Source organism: Pongo abelii, chromosome 21, assembly GCF_028885655.2.
Source record: "Pongo abelii isolate AG06213 chromosome 21, NHGRI_mPonAbe1-v2.0_pri, whole genome shotgun sequence".
NCBI classification, from domain to species: domain Eukaryota; kingdom Metazoa; phylum Chordata; class Mammalia; order Primates; family Hominidae; genus Pongo; species Pongo abelii.
Genome location: NC_072006.2, coordinates 44,204,569 through 44,214,704, shown reverse-complemented (window position 1 = coordinate 44,214,704; position 10,136 = coordinate 44,204,569). Strand labels below are relative to the sequence as shown.

At 35.0% G+C, this 10,136-nt stretch overlaps 1 long non-coding RNA gene across 1 annotated transcript; it reads right to left on the bottom strand.

Moving 5' to 3' along the window:
- Positions 1-472: 472 nt before the first annotated feature.
- On the bottom strand, positions 473-4,561 carry LOC103888798 (uncharacterized). Its single transcript, XR_653172.3, has 3 exons — positions 4,531-4,561; positions 2,566-2,745; positions 473-1,099 (listed from the first exon to the last, which is right to left on the bottom strand). It is a non-coding gene; the product is annotated as an uncharacterized LOC103888798 (long non-coding RNA).
- Positions 4,562-10,136: the final 5,575 nt, after the last annotated feature.

The following is a 10,136-nucleotide window of genomic DNA, read 5'->3' as shown; positions in this document are numbered from 1 at the left end:
GTTAAAGTTTAAATGCTAGCAACTATGGATAAGACTTTGCATAAATTATCTTATTTAATCCTCTCAATAACACTGAGTTTGGAATTTTTTTCCTCAACTTACACAGGAGGCTTAGGGTTTACGTAACCTACAAAGATCCCTCAGGTAGTGTGAAAACAGAGCTGCAACCTTAACTTTTTCTCAGTGTAAATGTAAAACTATTCATCTAAAAAAAAAAGAGAGAGAAAAAAAGAGCTTTACTATTATCTTGCTCATGGAGATTCAGTCACTATTCATCAACTGTGAACATGTGATTAAGTATGTTGGATAGCTAGATATTAAATCAACTTCATGAGGCTTTAGATCATTTCAGGGCAGTTGTAACTATTGCCATTAAATTGATTTGCATTTTAAATTAATAAGTTATCATTTCAATTTTGTTAAAAAGGCTATCATAACACTATGGATTGATTTCAGATCATTAAACTGTACATAGTTGTTTCAGTTATTTATTACTGTGTAACAAATCACCTGAAAATTTAGTGGCTTAAAAGAACAACAACCTTATTTTCTCATGATTCTGTCATCTGGACTGGGCTCAGCTGGGCGGCTTGTCTCTGCTCCATGTGGCATTAGCTGGATTGACTCATGTGTTTGCAGTCAGTTGGCAGCTCTACTAGGCCTAGATGATGCAAAAAGGCCTCATTCATGAGTCTGGCACCTCGGTTGGGATGACTGGAACAGCTAGGGTCTGGCTGTTTTTTGCTTCTCTTCAGGGCTTCCATACCCACATGGCCTCTCATGCTTAAGGAGTTTATGTCAGATTTTCTCATGACATGAGGCATCTCGCTTCCATTATATTCCCCATACAATGTATTCAAATTTTCATGAACAGCACACTTAAAATTGTTATGGGACTCTAAATTATTGTTTAGGATGCTGATCACATCTTTTGCAACCTAACAGGTAATAGGTCTTCCAGCAAAGAAAGCATCCCATCTTCAGCCACTAGCCATAAAAATGGGTGTATATAGAGCATAATGACTGCATCTCCTTCACCTTTCCTGTAATGATCCCATCTTCATAGGCACCATATGCAAGGGATTGATTGCATCTCTTTCTGCAACATAATTATAACAAGGTTATCAGCAATGCAACAATCCTAATTTCCACCTGAAATGCAATCGATATCATCATTATGGGCAATATAAGGAGCATATCTCTACCATAAATGTAGATAACACATTGTCTTTTGCACACTAGAGATTGCATTTCTTCAGGAAATGCAATAACAGTCCTATCTGTAATGCAATGATCCCATCTACTTGTGCAAGTTAATTATCACTTTTCCACTTGCCAAGCCATAATGATAAGTATTCCTATAGGCCAATGATTGCATCTCTGCCCTCAGAGTAATGATCACATATGCAATGTGAGATAACAAAATTGTCTTTAGGGCAATGATCAGATTCTTTTGCATAGGGTAATGATAACATATCCACTTTAACCGAAAGATAGTAGGCATGTTGTCAGTGCTGTGATGCCAGCTTCCCCTGCAGTGACTATGGGTGACAGACATTAATGCAGCATGTATTCACATCTACCTGGATGTGTAACAGTGAATTTTGTAGGAAGTCAAAGTCCTACCTAGAGGTAGCATAGCGACTGCAACAAAAGTGCTAAGAACAAATAAATATCAATTTAAATACATGCCACCACGTAGTCCATGTGGCTTGGGGCCTATGGCTTAGCTTCTCTGAATCAGGTTGCAAAACTAAGAATGATAACAGCTTTTTCTGTAAAAATATTAGCATAAACATTACATTTCTCAACTTAGAGGCTAGTCCTTAAGTCAAGTTTATTAATTTTCTTCTCCTTCCCATTGATTTCTGGACCATATCCTTGTCCAGATTCTCCCAGGATCTGAATCCATTAGCACCTCTCTCCAGTCCAGTATCAACTAAAATTTGCATACACTTATTCTTAAGCTCTTCCTCTTATCCTTTCTTCTGATACATTTTTTTTCCCATTTCTGCCTGCAAATGTGCTTCTGCCTCTGTATTAGTCCGTTCATGCACTGATGAAAATAAATACCTTAAACTGGGTAATTTATTTTAAAAAGAGGTTTAACTGGCTGACAGTTCCATGGGCTGTACAGAAAGCATGGCTGGGGAGGCCTCAGGAAACTTTCAATCATGGTGAAAGGAGAAGCAGTCACATCTTGCATGGTCAGAGCAGGAGGAAAAGAGAGAAGGGGGAGGTGCTACACACTTTTAAACAACCAGATCTCATGAGAATCCACTGTCATGAGAACAGCAAAGGGGAAATCCACCTCCATGATCCAATTACCTCCCACTAGGCCTCTTCTCCAACATTGGAGATATAATTTGACATGAGATTTGGGCAGGGACACAAATCCAAACCATATCAGCCTCCTATATCTTAGAATGCTATTTACAGACTCTAGTTTAATTAGTTCCATTGGAAATACATTTTCTTAGTTTTTAAAATTGTTCTGCCTGTTTTCTTGCTTGCTGACCATCATCTGTCTACATATTCAAGATAGAAACCTGGACAGCAACTCACTTCTCACTGTAATTTACTCTGTATTTCCAATCAGGCACTATGTGCTGTTGATTCAACCCCCTTAATGTTGACTGTTATGCTGACCTTTAGTCTGTCTCCATTGCTACCATCCTAGTCCAGGCCTTCAGCACTGTTCCCACAAGTGGATATTTAACTTGTCTTGAGTTGTGAAAATATTTTCTAAGGAAAAAGGAAGAGATTTATGGATATTAGTGTATTAAAGTTCTGAAATGTCATTAAGTCATAAATAACAAGAAACAGTGGAAAATTTTTAAATGGACAAAAAGTCTTTGCTAGCCATTTTCCAGAAAAAGTATTAATATTCTTGGTAAGCAAAGAAGTTTTGCCAATTAACTATAAAATTGTGAATGCCTCAAGAGAAAAAATAGGAAAATACATCAACAGGCAATTTATTAAAGAAGAAATTCCAATAATGAATGTAAAACCATTTTAATGCCTATATTAATTTTTTAAAGTTCATATATATAATATCAGTTATCACATTTTCAAAGATGAAAATAGACACTATTTCACAAAAAAGACATAACTGTCCAATAACTTCCTTGTAAGTAACTTGTCCAAGTCTTTCTCTCTACAAAGATAGATACACAAATAGACAAGTAGATATAGACATAAACATATGTGTAAAGAGAACTTATAAGGCTTGATAGATAGGAAAGATAAGTTTCAGAAATCTCAAAAATAGTAAGCTACTATCAGTAATTGCAGTATTCAAAAGAAAATTTTAAGAAACTATTATACTCAAATATGTGGAAAGATATGACCCTTAAATGTAGAGAAAAGAAATAATTAAGGAGATAGTGTGTGTTCCTTAATTATTTATTTTCCCTACATTTCCCTACACTCACCCACACACACATTTTTAGAGATAAACTGAATTAAGGATTAGTGAACATTTTTAAAATCCCAGTAATATTCACACTGAGCACAGAAAAGAGTATAATTGAAATTGTAGGGATGTTGAATCAGTAGCGAGGAGGATATTTTGAGAAAACATTTGAGAATAAAAAGTAGGAGAACAATGAGATAAAAATGGCAAGAAAAAATTTTAGAATGAACAAAGAATAGAAACCTAAAATAGAAATAATAGGTTCTCCTGAGGAAAGAGTCTTGGAAAGATTAGGAAAATTAAAAGAAAGACAATAACCATATTTGTAATAAGAGACATTTCAATAATATGGGGGAGAAACTGTATTGGTAAATTGCAGAGATTTACTGAGAAGTACATAAAAATAATAGAATTAATGGTCTATATTCTTTACCTTTTTAATGATAAGGATTTTTTTAAATGCTAAAATCATTTTGGCAAAAAATAATAAAACTTACAAGAATTTTTAAAATATATAAATACAAATATGTTGACATCTTGGGAGGAACAAAAATTTGTCTAATCTGAGGCTTTTAATCTAAAACCTGAAATGCTAGAAGAGAAAATAGCCATGTCGATAAAGTTTTGACAAGAATAAGCTGTGTACTTTTTTGTTTGCTTTTTAAAAACGTGTTTTATTTATTTTTGCTTTTCTTTTTAATGAATGAATCCAAGTTGCTTTACCCTAAAGGAAAAGATAATTCTTTGTAAAATAAAAAAATATAGAAAATTATGCTGTTCTTGGTTGCAAGGAGCCAAAGTATGGGAAGAGAAGAAAATTTGAAAAATGTGTTTCCTTTTGGTTGAGACAAGAGACAAAATTCATATCAAATAAAGGTGAAAGGGGGAAAACAACTTTCAATAAAGCACCCAAAACAGTTTTTAAAAATCCAGTCCTATTTGTTTTCTGCCTGGTTAAAATAAGTGCAAATTTCAGCATTTTGCAAAATATGTAATGTAAAATTAATGTTAAAGTAACACAAATATGTTCCTAAACCTTTAATTTTCAAAACTTAGAACTGTATGTTTGTTTCTACATGTACATAAAGAAAGAAAAATAAAAGTGAACTACATACCTTGTCTCAGCAGGACACCAATTGGTAGTTTCTTCTAAAATGACAATGAAGGTGAGAGAGGTTAAATCATTATTTTCAAATGGCTAAGATAATGGTCATTATCCTTAGCAAACTAACACAGGAACAGAAAACCAAATACTGCATTTTCTCATTTATAAGTGCGATCTAAATGATGAGAACACATGGACACACAGAGGGGAACCACACACACTGGGACCTTTCAGAGGGTGGAGGATGGGAGGAGGGAGACGATCAGGAAACAAACAACTAATGGGTACTAGAGTTAATACCTGGGTGATGAAATAATCTGTACAACAAACCCCCATGACATGTTTACCTAAGTAAAAAACCTGAGCTTGTACCCCTGAATTTAAAAGTTAAAAGTTAAAAAAAGAAATGGCTAAGATACTTTTTAAGTAGTATTAACGGTATGCTGGAGAAGTGTATGGTTTTTGAAGCAAAAGGAAAAACTAAAAAAAAAAGGTAGGAGGGATTATGTATATGAATGTGTGTGTGTGTGTGTGTGTGTGTGTGTGTGTGTGTACATTATAACATTTAAGGCATTGCACAAGGTAAAAATGCTGCTATCACCATGATAATTCACCAGAAGGTTAAAACAATCACAAAAAATCTTAGAAGAAAGGAGAAAAAAGTCACAATCATTGAAGGGCAACAACATTGCCTAAATGGAAGCCCTCACCAAATCATGTGTTTATCAATGCTATAACTTATTTTCTTTTACTCCTGAATAGAAGTCCATCCTGTCATGGCCTCTTGGTGAGCTAATGATTTCTGAAACATGCGTCTTGTCTTTATAAGAGGTCTTGTGTCTCACTACACCTCCCATCTCCCTTCCTCTCCCTTTAACTGTGAACTAGACTTAGTAACTTTCATATAAATATTAATAACAGGGTAGATAAAGGGGGAAATAATAACTTTACAGCAGGGAAATTTGGAGACACTCATTAACTACAAAATCAAGGTTAATATCACCAGTAATAAGACATTTTAATATCACGTGCCACTGATAAGATGTGATGAGATGATGTATTAGGCCATTCTCACATTGCTATAAGGAAATACATGAGACTGGATAATTTATAAAGAGAAGAGATTTAATTGGCTCATAGTTCTGCAAGCTGTACAGGAAGCATGATTCTGGCATCGGCTCAGCTTCTGGGGAGGCCTCAGGAAACACAATCATAGTGGAAGGCAAAGGGGGAGCAGGCATATCACATGGCCAGAGCAGGAGCAAGAGAGAGGAGAGGTGTTACACATTTTTAAATGACCAGATCTCAGGATAAGTCACTCATGTCCTCCTAGGACAGTACCAAGGGGGCTGGTGCTAAATCATTCATGAGAAATCTGCCCCCGTGATCCAGTCACTTCCCACCAGGCCCCACCTCCAACACTGGGGATTATATTCTAATACAAGATTTGGGCAGGGACTCACATCCAAACTATATCAGAAGGGTACATGACCTCTGTGGTATTCATTCCCCCAAATTAATAACCTCAGTCTGTTCATGAGAAAACATCAGATAAACTCAAAATTAAGGACATTATACAAAATATCAGACTGGTAGTCTTCAAAAGCATCAAGGTCATGAAATTCAAGGAAAGACAGAAACTCTTCTAGACTGGAGAAGACTAAGCATACATTACTAAATGCAATATGTCTTGGATTAGATCCAGGTCCAGAAAAACCAAAGAGGGGAGACCCAAAGAATGCCTATTAAACTTAGTTAATAGTGTATATGAATGTTAATGTCTTAGTTTTTATAAATTTACCGTGGTTGTAGAAGATGTTAACATTAGAAGCTAGGTGAAGGTTGTATGACAACACTACACTTTCTTTGCAACTCTTCTGTAAACCAAAAATAATGGCAAAAAAATCTTTTTTTTAACAGTTCATAGAAGGCAACCTATGATTATTATTATTATTATTATTATTTAATTCCAGGATACAAGTGCAGAACATGTAGGTTTGTTATGTAGGCATAGGTGAGCCATGGTGATTTGCTGCACTTATCAACCCAGCATCTAGGTTTAAAGCCTCACATGCATTGGCTATTTGCCCTAATGCTCTTCCTCCCATCAGCCCCCATGCCCCTACTGGCCTTGGTGTGTGTTGTTCTCCTCCCTGTGTCCATGTGTTCTCATTGTTCAACTCCCACTTATGAGTGAGAACATGAGGTGTTTTGTTTTCTGTTCCTGTGTTAGTTTGCTGAGGATGATGGCTTCCAGATTCATCCGTGTTGTTTTAGAATATGCATGTGTGTACATGCTTGAGCCTCCCAGACCTCCCATGGACCTGCACAATGCTAGAGACAAGGCAACTCTTGGTTAAATAAACAGACTTTTTAGTAACCAACACACCATTCCTAAAAAATCAACAAGCACCAGGAAAAGGGTATGTTTTGAAATTGGCCTCTTCATAACTTTTCTCATTGCAGTCTTTATTATATTTATGTATATGTATATATTTTCCTTGTCTTTTATTTTATTTAGGCACTTTCTAGAGTTCAACTGTCGCTCAGGGCATCAAACTAATTTTCTCCTCAGCAATGATTGCAGAACTGCATGCATAATGAACCCCATTATTGCTCTTGTTATTAAGTAGGCCATTTGGGGACATGGATGGGAGGGAGGCCACAATCTAAAAGGCAATGGCTCTTCCTAGCTCTGCCTGCCCCCACTCATAGACTGAGACCATTGCACAAAGAAAAAAATAACACACAGAAAAAGAGGCAAATGATCCTGCTCCTTGATGTGAGGAAATGTCAAGGGTTTGCATTGGCTTTAAGGCACTGACTTTTGTTATTTATTTAATGCAAAATAGAATCATTCTTTATTGACCACTTGAAAAGACTGTATATATTGAAAACCAACACCATGTCAGCATTTGCCTTGGGTATTTTATGAATGTTATCTCATTTAATCCTCACAGCAAGTCTATGAAGACAATGTAGTCATCCTGTTTATAGTTAGCAAATTGAGGCTGAGAGATGCTAAACGACCTGTCTAAAGTTTTCTACATGGTCCACAAGCGGTAAAGTCCAGTAAAGTGGTGGACTATAGTCTAGACATCCCAAGGATATGCTTTCATACCTTTGTAGTTACAGGAGCAGGAAGCTCTCCTGTTTCCTGTTTTTTCTATGTGGTCATAAACAGCAGGGTTCCCAAATTTTAATGTGTATTTGAATAAGCTGAGATATAATTAAACTGAAGATTCTGATGAAGTAGGTGTAGGGTGGGTCCTGACTTTCCCATTTCTAATAAGCTCCCAGGTGATGCCAATGCTATTGGGCCATGGTTCACACGTCCAGTAGCAAAGATGAAGGACAAGACTGAAATCTATTGTTATGGAGTCATACCTTAGATTTAAAAGGGAAAAGTGGAAATTAACGGTAAAATTCAAATATAGTGGTTACACGTTATCTAGTATTAAATTATTGGCTGTACAGCCTGGCCAACATGGCTAAAACCTGTCTCTACTAAAAATACAAAAGTTAGGAGTGGTGCCAAGAACTGTAATCCCAGCTACTCAGGAGGCTGAGGCAGGAGAATCATTTGAACCCCGGAGGCAGAGGTTGCAGTGAACTGAGATCATGTCGCTGCACTCCAGCCTGGACGACAGAGTGATACTTGGTCTCAAAAAAAAAAAATAATAATAATTACCAACTCTAGTTAGATTTTATAGATTGAATAGACTTATCCTAGGGCTCACAGCTTAGGGTACACGTCAAAATAAATCAGGAAGAATAAAAACCACTATAAATGCATATGGTTTCAGGGACAGAATAAGAAGGAAAAGCATTTCTATAAGTGTCTTTGTGATCTCACATGTAGCCATGCCCAGCTTCCTATCCTCTAGTCTTCCTTAAAAAAACACTAACAGACCAACTTGTTCCCTTATTAGTAATTTTTTAGTAAGACCAAGGGAGACTCATCTGTTAAAGAATGGAAGGAAAGACTGAATACCTTAGTTGTTACACTTTGGGAAAGCTTCTCTAAGCTCCAATAGCTTATTTTTAAAAACAAAGTTAAGTACAGTATCAGATACATAAAAAGTGTTCAGCAAATTCTTGTTCTCTAGCATGTCTCTCCTCCCCAGTTAATTTTTTGTACTCCTCACTCTGTCTTTCTCAGGTATATATGTTAAAGACATTTTCTTCCAGTCTGTACCTTTGCCTTTTCATTATCTTTTAATGGCACTTTCTGAAAAGAAGTCTAATTTTTATGAAGTCCAGCTTATCATTTTATTTTCTTTTATAGTTAGCGTAAACCATTTTCTATCAAAGAAATTTTTGCCAAATTCAAGTACTTAAAGATTTTATCTTTCATTTTCTTTTAAAACTTCTGTAGTTTTAGATTTTATATAGGTATATGTTCCATTTTGAGTGATTTTACACAGAGGATGAAGTAAAATTTGAGATTTTTTTCATGTGGATGTTGTTTCAGCATCATTTTTTGAACAACTATCATTTCCCCCATTAAATCACCTTGGTATCATTGTCAAAAATCGGTTTAGCTCATATGTGTTAATATATTTCTGGGCTCACTATTCTATTGATTTGTATATCTACGCTTACATCAATATCATGCCATCTTGATAACTATTTTTATGGTAAATCTAGAAATCAAATAATGTATTAAGTAGCTCTCTAACTTCATTATTCTTTTACAACATTGCTTTGGCTATTCTTTAACTTTCCATATAAATTAAAAAAAAATTTTAAATATCTGTAAAATAGGCATGTGGAGATTTTGAATGAGATTGTGTTGAATCTCTAGATCAACTTGAGTAAAACTGGCATCTCAAAAATTTTAGCCTTTAAATCCACCAAGATTTATTTAGTGTTTTTCAGTATATGGGCCTTGCCTATATTTTGTCAATTTTCTTCTCAATATTACGTTCTTCTTGAAGCTATTGTGACTGGTGTGGTCTTAAATTTTGTTTCCATGTGTCCTCAGCTATTATATAAAATACAATTGATTTGTGTGTATTGACTTTGTATCCTACAATGTCACTAAATTCACTTGTAGATTTTAGTATTTAAAACAATTTTTTTAGAGTTTTCTATATGGAGTCTTATGGTTAGGCTCTCCAGGATTATGTTGAATATAGGTGGTTAGAGGGGTATGCCCTTACATTTCACCATCAAGAGTGTTGTAAACTCCAGATGTTTCTTAACACTTAACCAGATCACTGAAATTAAAATCCTTTTTTTTCTTTGCCAGTATAAGAAGTTGAAGCTATGAATTTCCCTCTAGTACAGATTTAGTTACATCCCACAAATTTTGTCACGCTGTGTTTTCAATATCATTTAATTCAAAATATATGTTATGTTTTATGCTGCTTTTTACTTGAACCATGTATTTAGAAGTATAATATTTACATTTCAAATATTTAGTGATTTTTTCAGAAATCTCTGTGCTATTAATTTTTTAATACTGTTGTGTTAGAGAACATACTATGTAAAATTTCAAATATTTTAAACTTACTGAGAATTGTTATGAACTCATTATATATAATATATAATCTATATTGGTGGATGTTCTGTGAGCATTTGAAATGATGTGTCTTTGTTATTATTCAGTTT